Below are 15052 nucleotides of genomic sequence, written 5' to 3' on the forward strand. Positions count from 1 at the left end.
ATTTGGACAAATGTCCTTTGTGACCTAATATATGATATATTTTGGAGAATGTTCTGTGTGCTGCTGAGAAAAATGTGTATTCTGATGCTGCTGGATGAAATTTTCTGTAGATGTATGTAAAGTCTAATTAGTCTATACAGTTGTTTAGATCTGAGGCTTCTCTGTTGAGTTTTTGTCAGGTTGATCTATCCATTGGGGATAGTGATGTATTAAAGTTCCCGATGATTAATGTCTTTGGATTGAAGTGAGATTGTAGGGAAAGTAATGTTTCTTGGATAAATTTGGATGCTCCATTAAATGGTGAATAGACATTTAGAATTGTAATATCCTACTGAAGGAGAGATCCCTTTATTAGTTTTTAATGACCTTCTTAATCTCTTCTAACTAATTTTAATTTGAGGTCTATATTAGCTGAGGTCTATATTAGGATTGCCACTCCCACCTGTTTATGGGGGCCTTATGCTTGGTAGATTTTATTCCAGATCGGTAGATTTTATTCCAGAGTATGTTTGTTTTTGTGTCTCTTGAAGGCAGCAGATAGAAGGATCTTGCTTTTTGATACTAGACAATCTAATTCACTTAATTGGAGAGTTAAGTCTATTAATAATGAGAGTTAGAATTGAGAAATGTTTAGTAGTTCCTGTCATGTTATTCACCTTAGGAGCTGTGACAACTGAGTTCTCCCTATGATTCTCAGATTCTCTATTTGGGTTTGTTTCTTGGTCTTTATCGTGCTATTGTTGTTTTTCTATGTGTAGGACAGCTTTAAGTATCTTTTGCGAAGCTGGTTTGGTGGAGATATAGTGTTTCAATTTTTCTTTGCCATGGAAGGTTTTTATTTGTCCCTCCATTATGAAGGAGAGTTTAGCTGAGTACAGTATTCTTGGTTGATAGTTGTTTGTCTTTAGGGCATGGCATACATCATTCCAGGCTCTTTCTGCTTTCATGGTCTCTGTTGAGAAATCTGTAGCTTTCTGACTGATTTTCTTTGATGAGTAATTGATCTTTTCTCCCTGACAGCTTTAAGGATCTTTCCCTTGGTCTCTAGTGATCCTGTGCAAATTATAATATGAAGGTAAGATGTCCTGCTCTGATCTGATCTATATGCATTCTAAAGGCTTCTTGTGCCTGAATGGGCCTATCTTTTTGCATGTTTGGGAAATTCTCATCTAGGATCATACTAAAAATTTTCCTAGACCTGTAACTTTTGTCTCTAGGTTCTCCTCTATACATTTTAACATTAAATTAGGCCTTTTGATCATGTCTTCTCTCTGTTGAATAGATCTACCATATTTCTTGGATTTGACTTGAATATTTGTCTGTTCTTTCTCTGCAATGTGTAGGCTGTCTTCAACCGAGAGATTCTATCTTCTCCATGGTCTAACCTACTGTCAAGACTTTCTTCTTCTTTTTTTTTATTTCCTTTCCTTTTAATTGGTCAGATTTAATGGCTGTAAATTCTTTGTTGGAGCTTTGTTTTAGATCTTGATTTGGTTTTCAGTGCTCATTTTCATATCCCTTAGTTGATTGATTATAGTTTCTTTGGACTCCCTTTCCTGCTGTTGAACTTCATCCTGCATTCCCTTTGTGGACTTCATGGATTTGTCCAGTTTTCTATTTGTGGATTCCATGAATGACTTTATTAATCTTTGTTTATTCTCATTCATCTCATGCAATTCCTCTATTAATCTTTGATTAGCCTCCTTCTTCTCACAAAATGCCATTATTAATCTTTGGTTAGCCTCATCATGCTTACGCATTTCCCTATCATGCTCACACAGAGCTCTTTACAGGCTTTCAATCTTTTCATTCAGCATGTATACAAGTAGTGTTTGTAGAGAAATTTGGGAACTCTCCTCTGGATTATCCATTATCTGCTCTGTTGCCTGATTATCATGACAGGGAGTTGAGATACCTGGACTTTCCATTTATCTTGTGTTTCTCCAGATTGTTCTGCCTATCAGGGTATGACGCAAAACCAATTCTGCATTAGAACACTATTTCAAGGCAAGCATCAACCCAGAGCCCTGTAGTTGCACAGATTGTTTGATGCAGTCAAAATGAGTAGAGTTAAACAACTAATATCTAGGGATCAATGGACTAAGAAAATCAAAGGAGTCAGGGGACCAGAAAATAATTGGTTTAGGGAGAATTGTGTGGAGAAAATAAGATCAAAGGAATGTGGGGAGGGAAAAGGAGAGAGAAAAGATAACTAAGTCCTAAATGCAGAGAGAGGATAAAGGCAGAAAGAAAGGAGAAGGGAGATAAAGAAAAAGAAAAAAATCAAAATAAAATAAAAAATTTAAAAATGAAACACTTAAAAATTATATAAGTATTAAGAATTAATAACACAATTAAATGAGTTAAGGTTGAGAGCTTGTGAATTGAGTAGTCAATACCTGAATTAAGTATGCACATAATGAAGGATAAGGACTAATAATCAAATATGGGCATGTATTAGGGATGAAGAGAACAGCAATTAAGTAAAGCAAGAAAAGGAAAAGAACCAAAGGGGAAAAGCATAAAAGGGGATTAAAAAATGATTTAAAATTATTTAAAAATAGAAAATATTTTTTAAAAATTAGGTAGAAAAAGAATTCTTCCTTTTTTTTTTTTTTTTTTGGTGGTGGTGGGGGGAATCTTGTGTCTCCCCCGTGTCCGCAATGAGTCTCTTGGTGGAGTCTCTGGTTTACTTGTGGTGTTTGGTTTTCCTGTGGCTTAGTAGATTTCTTGAATCAGTTTGCTTGAGAACTTCATTCTGCCTTATCAGCATGGATTTGACCCTCCTCCCAGGCTAGTTCAGTGTGTGGGGGGGGGCAATCTGCTTTGAGTGTCAAAAAGAGGAACATAGCTGCTTCCATTAGCTTGGAGTTGGTGTGAGGAAACTTGGTTGTGGGTAGGATTGTGGCCTGTCACCAATCAGTATCCTTTCCCTGAATGGTAGCTCCTGAGAAACTTATGCAGCCCAGCTGGGAGCTATTCTTAGGATTTGTGCTACCCACTTTCCAATAGATTTTTTTTAATTAAGTTTTTTATTGTGAAAATACTGTACAAAGTGGTTACAGTTACATGAGCAAGGTAATAGTACATTTCTTATCCAGCATGGTTGCCTCCTCCTTTTTTCCCCTACCATCCCTTCCCTACCACCTCCTCAGCTACATCCCCCTCCTCACCCCCTGAAGCTTTGATTGCTGTCCCCACTGCAGAGGGGTGGGGCATCCTCTGGCTCTGTTTACCCAGAGAAGAAAGTCACCTTGAGGGGAGCTTCCTCTGCTTGGGGAAGAGCAACTTTCTTTGGGGTTCAGACTCCTTTGACCTGTTGAATGGCTCCCATTGTTTTCTTCGAAGGCCTGAGTTAAGTGATAGTTGCTCTGGCCTAGGTCTTAGTATCAAAGATGGAGCAGTTCTTTGGTGGTGGGGAAGGGACTACCTTCGCATCACTGCTCTGTGAGAAGTAGTGGTACTGTCTTGTGGGGTACTCACATCTATCCCTTTGTTTCCAGGCTGCCTGTAGTCTGCAACCGTCTGGGGTCAGCATGATGAAGATTTACGCTCTTTGTCAGTTCTTGTTGGCAGAGAGTAGAATCCACTAGAACACTGTCTCTGTCACCTTTGTCCCAGTCTCTGTCTATTGATATGGTGGCAGCAGCTGCCTGCCATCATGAACACTGGAGATTGCTCAAATCTGTCTCCTCAACTGAGCTGTCTGAATTTTTCCTCTCTGGCCAAACTCTCTGCACTATGATGGCATACTTGGTGTGACTCTCTAGCCTTGGATTTTTCAATGGAACACTAAAACTGGTTTTTACAAAAGAGGTTTTTTAGCCCCCACCATCTTCCTCTGAACTCCTATTGTTTTATTCTACCCCTGAATCACATCCACAATACTAATTGCATTTATTTGTCTTAGAAATTAGATTCCAGTATGCTGTGATGGTTTTTTAGGTTTTTTTATGACCCTGAAATCCTTGAAAATAGGAAAGTTGAATACAAAAATTAGACAGTTTGTTCCAGATCCTCAGAAGGGGAGTAGGGATTGAATAGATGAAACACGCTTGTTTGTATGTGTATCTGTAAATACAAATACTGAATTATAATGTAGTAATAAATGCATGATATTGTGCATCTGATGATATGCAGAGATTTTTCGTTACTGTTAGTTGTGGGGCTTTAACTCAGAGCCTGGACACTGTCCCTGAGCCTCTTTGTGCTTAAGCCTAGCATTCTACCACTTCAGTCACAGCACTACTTCCAGTTTTTGAGTGGTTAATTGGAGCTAAGAGTCTCATGGGGACTTTTCAGGCTCTGAACTGCTGTCCTTAGATCTCAGCCCCCTGAGTAGGTAGGATTACAATCATGAGCCACCAGTGCTCTGCTTGCAGAGATGTTTAAACAAAGAAGATAGTACATCAATATGCTAGGAACAATTAAGAAGTCAGGGAACCTTAGTTATATCAACAGATTAAGTGAAATTCTAAATGTTTTGCATAACTCCATTAGATGAAATATATTCCATCATGGGTTAGAATACACATATTCATCTGTTAAGTTTGTTAACTGAAAAACAGTAGAAGTAGTGTCATCAGTGTGTGTGTGTGTACAAAAAATTGTAAAAAGAATCAGGACTCATTGGAGAAGTTACAATTTTAGCATTAAGATTGGTTGTTTACAAGGTAAGCCAGTCACGCGAAGGCATAAGTAGATGCTCAAAAATCAAGATTGAAAATGCATCCAAGGGAGACATTTGCCATCTGAAAGCGCTCCTAATAACGAAAGGTGAAACCATTTATTCAAGCAAAAAATGTAAACAGAAATACAAACAAAGGAAAAGGTAATGTATTATAATTCCAAAAATTAAATAAATACCAATGAGTCCATGCAGATCAAAAATAACTGAAGGAATACACCAAATACAAATAATACAAACTTCAGATTTCCATATAAGCAGTGTACACTAGGCCCTCATGGTGGACTCCAATCCTCCACTTGTATATATAACATGACCTGATTGTTTATTTCTTTTTCATCACTAAGTAAACTCTGTGTAGGTTTCCCAAAATTCACATATCAACTGATTGTTAATATCAGCTATAGTAAATTGATTGAGTCCACTGTGTGAACATTAGGAATAAATTGGCTATAAAATGTATGTGTATGCATTTTAATTTTTTTTTTACATTTTCAGCTGCTGAGGCATTTTGCCACTTAAGGCAGACTTCCAGCCCAGCTTTTTGGGGATGGAATCTCCTGGAGATTTCCACCTGTTTTGGATTAGAGCCTTGATCTTCCAGATCTCAGCCTTCTGAGTAGCTAAAATGAAAGGTATGAATCATCAGTGATGGACAATAATTTTTCAAATAGGTTTACTTAAATATTTATGACTACAGTACCTAGATTATTATACAAAACTAAGAATAGGACTATAAGAGATTATTTAACTTTACAAAAATTTTCTCTGATATTTTTAATCCTCTGGTTTATCTATTAAATCAATTGAACTTTTGATGACAAAAACAATAGATTCACATGTTAACATTACTGTTTTGTAGGAAAAAATGATCAAAGTAGACAAAAAAATACAATATTAAATTAAATATATTTAAATAGCTTTGCCAAACTCTAATTAGATGCAGACCGGAATCAAAAAGTGGTTGACCATTGTGTTATCACCACTATGTTGTAAACAATCATTTTCTTTATCTGTTTCCTAATTATCATAAAAGCTGTTAGCACAAAATGAGAAACATACTACTAAATATCTGAAAATTCTATCATACTCTGCATAATTACTTACACAATCTTATGTCCATATTTCTGGCAATGGAAAGGGTTTTGTAAGAGATATTCCTCTGAAAAGAGCAGAAAGAATATGACTAATTCTTCGCTAGGTTGAAAATTTATATTCATACACAGAGCTTATTTTCTAATATTACTTTTATATGAGAGCAAAAATGAGATAGAGTTCATCTAAATTTGCTCAAGAGATACGCAATTGTGGGCAGATCATTTAAATAATTGTACTCAGTCATATTGTCTTTTCTTTAACATTCTACTTGAGAACACATAGATATATGAAAGATTAATCTAAGTAGCTACATTCCTATTTGTTTACCTGATTAAAAGGAACTTATAGAATGCCACTCTCTATATGATGGTAGTGATAACATTAAAAATCCCATAACAGTTCTCAGTAATGGAATTTCTATATATTAGAAAATATTTATTTTATAATGTATGCCAGGTCCTGTGTTAAGTATTTGGTTTGTGAAAATACTTTCTTTTTGGATCAAAATACATTTATAAGATGAGAAAGGTTCATTCTATCAGAAGTGGAGCTGTGGTTAAAGTGGTAGAACACTAGGCTTGAGCAAAGGAATCTCAGGGACAGTGACCCAGACTCTGAGTTCAAGCCTCAGAATGAGCGTAAATAAAATTAATAGTGATTACCATAATTTGTATGTTAGTAAAGTCTCAGAATAAAACGTTATCATTTTTCTTAAATTATTTTTTAGTAATTCCTAAATTCAGTTGTTCACCTATTTATAAAAATTATGAAATGAGGGGGCTGGGAAGGTGGCTCAGTGGTAGAGTGCTTGCCTTGCATGCATGAGGCCCTGGGTTCGATTCCCCAGCACCACATAAGCAGAAAAAGCTGGAAGTGGCACTTTGTCTCAAGTGGTAGGATGCTAGCCTTGAGCTGAGGAGCTTAGGGACAGTGCTCAGGCCCAGAGTTCAGGCCCCATGGCCGACAAAAAAAAAATTATGAAATGAGAGAAGCTAAGAAGTTTTCTCTATTTCTTGCTACTTCCCTAGTAACTATGCCTTATTCTTTCCTTCATTTCTTTCCTCTTCTAGTCTTCATAATTTCTTTTTTTATTGACATTAATAAAATACCTACATAGTGCTTATTAGAGGAAAATTTACTTTCCAATATTTTGCTATCCAGAATCAATGTAAATAAAATAGAGTATAACTATGATCATTCAGTACAGGCTCATAAATGTGTTAGTAGAGATATGTAAGACAAAATAAAAGCTAAGAATAGTTTGCACGAATATAAACTAAGGGGCTGGAGTTAGGGAGTTGGGGAGGTAAGGGATGGTAGTGGAAAAACAAAGGAAAGGGTAACAATGCTCAATAGGAAATGTACTCATTACCTTACTCATGTAACTGTAACCCCACTATACTGTGTCTTTACAATAAAAACATATTAAAATCATGGCAAAAATATGCATAAATGAATTTAATCAATAAATACCTTCTCATATTTATATTCAAATTATATTATAAAATAAAATCATACATAAATTAGATATTACAGAGATGTGTGTAAATGAAAATACTTAATAAATCTTAGAAGTTCATAAACGTGTTGAGGGGCTTGTAGTACTGGGGCTTGAACTCAGGGCCTAGGTGCTGTGCTTGAGCTTTTTTGGTCAAGACTAGCACTCAAATAATCCACTTCTAGCTGACGTTTGGTAATTGGAGATCAAAATCTCACAAACTTCCCTGAGTTGGTTTTGAGCATCTGTCTTTAGATCATAACCTCTTCAATAGTTAGGGTGACAGGCATGAGCCACCAATACCCGGGTAAGATCATGAAATTGCAAACATTTGTATAATAACAAATACAAATATGTTTTATAGTTTGTAAATAGTCATAAATTTTGAGAAAATAATTACAGTAAAAACTCAGGCAGAATTGGTTTCAGTAACAAAATTCTGAAAGATCAATAAAAAACACAATTATTAGTAGAATATAGATAAAAGTTATGAACAGATAAATCATAAGAAAGACAATTGAATTACAAACCAGTATATTTATTCTCAGCTTTTCATAATCAAATGAAAAACTATTCAAAATATAGCAAGTATATTAAATGGTTAAATACAAGTTGAACACGTAAATTAGGAAAGTTTAGAGTCCTAGGTTCATGCCTAAGTAGAAGGAAAAAAATCACATTAGTATTCTGTTAATGGAAATATAAATTGCATCAATTCACCAGGAAAGCAATCATGAATTAGCTAGTAAATTTGAAGTTTCACATATTCAGTTATTCTAATTATGCTTTTATGTCTATTATGTAGAAAAATTACTGGGCAGACAAAAGAAGAGAAGAATAAGTTAATGCAGTCATAACATTATATATATATATATATATAACATTATATATATATAACATTATATATATATATATAACATTATATATATATATATATATATATATATATATATACACACACACACAATCAGGTTACATAAAATGGGTGGGATTGGGAGAGATAGGAGAGAATGATGAATGGAGTATCATGGAAACAAGCATTGTTCTCATAAACTAATATCTAGTGAAACTCAGTTGTCCAACTAATTAAAGGTAATAAATACTAAATCATAACAAGAGAAAATTTATTGGTCATTTTCACAAGTACTGGCTCTTAGAATGAAAGTTTGTTTTTTGTTTTTGGGTCCAGTTATGGGGCCTGAGCTCTGGGCCTGGGCACTGTCCCTCAGCCCTTCAGCTCAAGGCTAGCACTCTACCACTGAGCCACCTTCCCAGCCCTGAAAGTTATTTTTAACCAACAAAAATATATATCTCTAGCTCTTTCTTTCTAGATATACTGAGCTTTATCATAGATGTTTGGTCTCTAAGAATATGAAAAAGTCATTCATGAGCACTTTAACCTTGGTTCCTTTTAAATATTGTGTTCATTCACCCATTCTCAATTAAACCAATGGAATTTTGTGAAGTAGTTTATTTTATAAAGATAACATTTTTTACATCCTTTTAGCAAGTAATGATAAAAGTATAATAATCAGAGGAACAAGTAGTACTAGAATCTGTCTAAAAATACATATTGGGATGTAAATTAACTTTCAGATTATCCAGTCAATATGCTTTTCAAACTGTGGTTATTGGAGTAAGAATTCTTACAAAGCTCCATTTGGAAGAATGAATGATTCACATATTTCAAAGTGTCATTGCTTTCCAATGTTTCATATAGTGATATATAGTAATATATTAAAGATGGAGACATTATGAAATTGGATCACTTTTGATTTCCTTGTTCACAAATATCACAAACCTAGATAATATAGTTCAATTATTCCATGTGCCCTAGGAACTCAGTTTAGAGACTGGATAAATCCAAATGTGTCAAGTTTCTGCTGGTACAAAATACACACACACACACACACACACACACACACACACACACACACACACACACACACCCCACATTGTTATACTCTCACACCACAATGTTGTACTGTTATCTTTTATAAGATATAGGAATGCAATCTAAAATAATGATTAAAACTTTGCTGGGCACCAGTGGCTCATGACTGTAATCCTAGCTATTTAGGAGGTTGAGATCAGAGGATTACGGTTCAAAGCCAGCCTGGGCAAGAAGGTCTGTGAGACTCTTATCTCCAACAAACAATTAGAAAACCAGAAGTGGCATTGTGGCTCAAGTGGTAGAGCTCTCACCTTTCGCTGTAGAGTTCAGGGACAGCATTCAAGTCCCATGACTGACAAAAAAAAACAAAAAAACAAAACAAAACAAAATAAAACAAAACAAAAAACTTATGATACTGGTAAATATATACATAAAATAGTTATATTTTGTCTTAGGTCATTGGAAGTTACATGCTGGACATAAATGAATTACTGTCTTTTGAAATTACTGTCAGGGAAGGTTTGTTTATATCAGCATTACAGTTAACACAGAATTTACATGTCCTATGGCATTGTGGTGAGTATAACATGGATTAGGTAGCAGAAAATATTCAGTTTCATTGTAATTTTGTGGGGTCACAGTTATGTGGTTCCATCACTGATTAAAAATAATTTTATGCAGGATATCACAGAATATGAATCTCATATTTCTTAAAAGGCTGTTGAATAAAACTTTAAAACCATGAATCCACTCAAGTTATGTCTAGAGTTTGTGGGGAAATAGACAATGTGACATAAATAAAAAATAAAATTGGTAAATTTAGATTTTATTGTAGAAAGAATGAGGATTGTAAAAATACCATTTAACATATATTTGAGGGCTTTAGGGCTGCTAATTTTTAGAAACAAAAACTTTGGGAGAGAAGGAAATGCTGACTTTTTATGGTTGTCATGACCAAGATAGTCTAGATTTATCTTTAATTGCCAAGGAAAATTAAGGTACAAATGGAAAGAAAGTGTTATCCTTAGGGGAGATGACTAGTATTTATTGTGATCCATTGACCACCAGTCCCCAAAATCCCTCTGTATCTACTGTGGCCTTAGGCAAGATGGTGAGTGTATAGGAACGCAATTTTTGAAAGTTGTATTAATCTTTTCCAGAAATAAAATGCATTTTGATTGCCCAAACAAGCTTTAATATTCTGTCACACCCAAAGAGAATTCTGTTGTGCCTTCCGAAGCTTGATGAAAGGGTTACCTTAAGTGAATTTTCTATGCAATGTTTAAACCTCTTGAATAATCTTACTGAAACACTTGACTTTACTAAGCACATAACAGATTATTTAAAGACACAATATCCTAAATACTTCTTTATATAATAGCATGTTCAGTAAATTCCTTAAACATTCAAAGCTACAGGGAAAAGAACAAACTGAAGTTACTGTGGCTTTCAAATCACTCATGGAAAATAACTTTACCAAAAATAATTACCACTAATTGTTAGCATGAGAACTTTGTTCCTACTCATGTTTCTTTTTTTCTTTTTTATTATTATTAATAAGTTTTTAATTGTGAAAATGCTATACAAATACATGAGCAAGCAAATGAGTACATTTTTTATCAAGAGTTGTTGCCTCCTCCTTTGTTTTCCCTTACCATCCCTGCCCTCCCAACTCCCCCTCTCCCACCCCTGCACCTAGCCAAAGTTATAAAGTTCGTTTTTCAACACAAAGTCTTGTACATCGCATTGTTGCAATGGGTCCACCTGTATCCCTATTTAAACAATTTGTTTTTTTCCTTCCCCTCTCCAAATTACACCAACAAAAATGTGGTCTAAGTACACAATGGAATTCTATGCCTCCATCAGAAAGAATGACATTGCCCCATTTGTTAGGCATGGAAAGATTTGGAAGGGCCTGGGAAGTTGGCTCAGTGGTAGAGCTTTTGCCTTGCATGCCTGAGGCCCTGGGTTCGATTTCTCAGCACCACATAAGAAAAAAGCCAGAAGTGGTGTTGTGGCTCAAGTGGTAGAGCGCTAACCTTGAGCTGAAGAGCTGAGGGACAGCGCCCAGGCCCAGAGTTCAGGCTCCACAACCGGACCCCCCCCCCCCAAAAAAAGGAAAGACTTGGAAAAAATTATATTAAGTGAAGTAAGACAGGCTCAAAGAAACCTAGGTCCCATGGTTTCCCTTATTTGCAATAACTAGTGTATGTCTGAGACAAGCAGAAACCCACTCATGATTCTTTAGATAAATCTTACACTTGAACATTTGTATATTTGTTACGCTATCACTTACTCTTTCTCCCTCTCCCTCCTCTCCAGATGGACTTCTGTCTCTTATTTCGTCTCTGTTTCTGAATTTGATACTTGAATAGATGCTTATCTCAGATTTTTAACCTTTCTTACTTTACTACTACTATTTGTTACCAAATATAATGTTGAAACTATGATAACCAGTAGCAGAATTTTATGCAGGTTTTCTGAAAGTAGATATCAGAAAATATCCTTGAGTCTCTTTTACTTAGTGATTTTTTTTAATATTTATTTTTTTGGGGGGGGTCCGGTCATGGGGCATGAACTCTGGGCCTGGGCCAGAGTTGAACTCTTCAGCTCAAGGCTAGCATGCTACCACTTGAGCCATAGCACCACTTCCGGCTTTTTTTTCTGCTTATGTGGTGTTGAAGAATCGAACGCAGGGCCTCATGCATGCAAGGCAAGCGCTTTACCACTGAGCCACCTACACAGCCCTACTTAGTGATTTTTTTAATACATTCTCTGACCATTTGTGTCTAAATTTAAATTTAATGAACTTTTTGTAAGAGTTTGCATATTTTTCATCCACAAACTGAAGTGTACCTTATCTAAACATTTTCTAGAACTAGCTTATAGCCATAATAATTACTTGCAAATGGTAGTTATTTTTATTTTCAAGGTTCATTTCTCTAAGAATCATTAAAGCTTCAGAATACTTATATGTGGCTGAAAAAAATCAAATTAATAAGATCCAATTATATCCAAATTTGGAAAACCTCTCCATCTGAAGAACTAGGCATCCCCTGAACTTGACTGAAGATGAAAAGGCAATTCAATAATGTGGAGCAATTATCAACTTATTTTAAACATAATCCATAAAAATAATTTGAATTCTGATCTATTAATGTGATAGTTTGGTTCATTAACCCATCACACTGACTACACAAATCTCCTCGTAATGTAACATACTGGGGAGAATCGTACTGTAATTTGTATTTTAATGATTTGCTGTCCAGCAAAGAGAAGATTGCCTCAATTTCAGTTATGTAACCACACTGTATTACCACACATGGGTACTTCTCAACAATTAGTCTGCTGAAATAAACATGAGGGCAACTCCCATAAAAATGATTTATTTTCTTTCTTAAAGAATATGCTTATCATAAATCAGCATACTATAGCATGTCACAGGAAGCATGGGTTTTGTTTCCAGTAAGTGAGAAAATGCAACCGGTCTGTTATATTTATGTTAAGGTTGGAGGAAACTATAAGAGATATTGTTATAATCATATCACTAGCAGGAAATTAAAAAGGACTTCTGGAATATTATGCCATTGCATTAAAGGTGGTCTTTTGTACACGTTAGTTCTTTGTCTTAGTGTTCCTCTTCTGATTACAAAAAAGAAAAAAATGAGAATAAAACCACATAATTTCCTCAATAGATTCAGAAAAAGCATTTGACAAGATCCAAAACCCATTTATGATGAAGGTTCTGGAAAGACTAGGAATCCATGGAACATTCCTCAATATAATAAAGGCTGTGTATGACAAACCTATAGCCAGCATTATACTTAATGGCAAAAAGCTAAAGCCATTTCCTCTAAATTCAGGAAAGAGGCAAGGATGTCTGCTTTTTCCACTCTAGCTAGAGCAATAAGATAAGATGCAAACAAAAAAGGGATCTAAATACAAAAAGATGAAGTAAAACTCTCCCTCTTTGCAGATGACATGATCTTGTACTTAAAGAACACCGTGGACTCCACTCCCAATTTACTCGAGCTTATCTGAAACTTTGGCAAAGTAGCAGGGTATAAAATTAACTCTCAAAAATCAATGACTTTTCTCTCTTTCTTTCTCTCTCTCTTTCTTTCTCTCTCTATTTCTTTCTTTCTCTCTTTCTTCCTTCCTTCCTTCCTTTCTTCCTTCCTTCCTTCCTTCCTTCCTTCCTTCCTTCCTTCCTTCCTTTCTTTCTTTCTTTCTTTCTTTCTTTCTTTCTTTCTTTCTTTCTTTCTTTCTTTCTTTCTTTCTTTCTTTCTTTCTTTCTTTCTTTCACAGTTGGGGGCTTGAACACTAGGCCTGGGTGCTGTTCCTCAGCTCTTCAGCTCAAGGCTAATGCTCTACCATTTGAGACATAGTGCTACTGCCTGTTTTCTGGTGGTTTAGGTAGATGATAGTCTCATGAACTTTTCTGACCGGGCTGTTTTTGAACAATGATCCTCAGATCTCAGCCTCATGAGTAGCTAGTATTACAAGTGTGAGCCACCAGTGCTGGGCTAAATCAAAGGATTTTCTGTATGCCAATAATGAGAAGAACACAGTTGAAATCAGCAAAGCAACTCCTTTTGTAACAGCCTCACAAAAAATAAAATACCTAGGACTTAACTAAAGAAGTGAAGGACCTCTATTAGGAAGATATCAAAAACCTGAAAAAAGAAGTTAAAGCTGAACTGAAGAAGTGGAAAACACTGTGAAAATGGCAATACTGCCAAAGGCTATCTGCAAATTCAATGCAATACCCATCAATACCCCAAACTCATTCTTCAATGAAATAGAAGAAGCAATCTGAAAATTCATATGGAACAATAAAAGACCCCAAATAGCAAAAACAATCCTTAGCAGAAAGAACAGTGCTGGAGGAATATCAATGCCAAATTTCAAACTCTACTACAAAGCCATAGTAATCAAAACAACTTGGTACTGGCACAAGAACAGACTTGAAGACCAGTGGAATAGAACTTAAGTCCCAGAAATGAACCTACAGACCTATACTCACCTACTCTTTGATATGGGCGCTAAAAAAAATAGAATGGAGGAAAGACAGCCTCTTCAGTAAATGGGGCTGGAACCTATAGAAAACTGAAGCTAGATTTTTATCTATCACCCTGTACCAGAATCAACTCCAATTGGATCAAAGACCTTGAAGTCAAAGCAGACACCCTGAAAACATTACAGGAAGGGATAGGAGAAACTCAAAGGCTCCTTGGCACATGCAAAATTTTTCTTAATAAAAACCCAGAAACACAATGAATCAAAGAAAGGTTGGACAAATAGGATTGCATGAAACTGCAGAGCTTCTGTATGGCAAAGAACACCGCTAGCAAGAAAAATAGAAAGCCCACAGACTGGGAGAAATTCTTCACTAACTATGCAACAGATAAGGGCCTCATATGTAAAATATACTTAGAACTCACAAAATTAAATCCCCCAACAACAAATCTTCAAAGAAACAACTGCCAGATTAGTAAGTGGGCCAAAGTGACTTAAAGAAAGGACAAAAAGAAACTTCTCTGAAGAGGAAATAAGAATGACCAATAGACACAAGAAGAAATGCTCAACCTCCCTAGCCATAAAAGAAATGCAAATCAAAACAGCATTGAGATTCCATCTCACCCCAGTTAGACTGGCTATAATCAAGAATCTAATAACAGATGCTGTAGGGGATGTGGCCAAAAGGGAACCATACTGCATTGTTGGTGGGAGTGCAAACTTGGTCAACCACTTTGCAAAGCAGTATGGAGGTTTCTCAAAAGACTCCACATAGAGCTTGCCTATGATCCAGCAATTCCACTTTTGGGCATTTGGACAAATGATCACAAACAAAACCATACTAAAGCTACCAGCA

The sequence above is a fragment of the Dipodomys spectabilis genome, unplaced genomic scaffold, assembly GCF_019054845.1.
Source record: "Dipodomys spectabilis isolate Male_0828 unplaced genomic scaffold, ASM1905484v1 ptg000115l, whole genome shotgun sequence".
NCBI lineage: Eukaryota > Metazoa > Chordata > Mammalia > Rodentia > Heteromyidae > Dipodomys > Dipodomys spectabilis.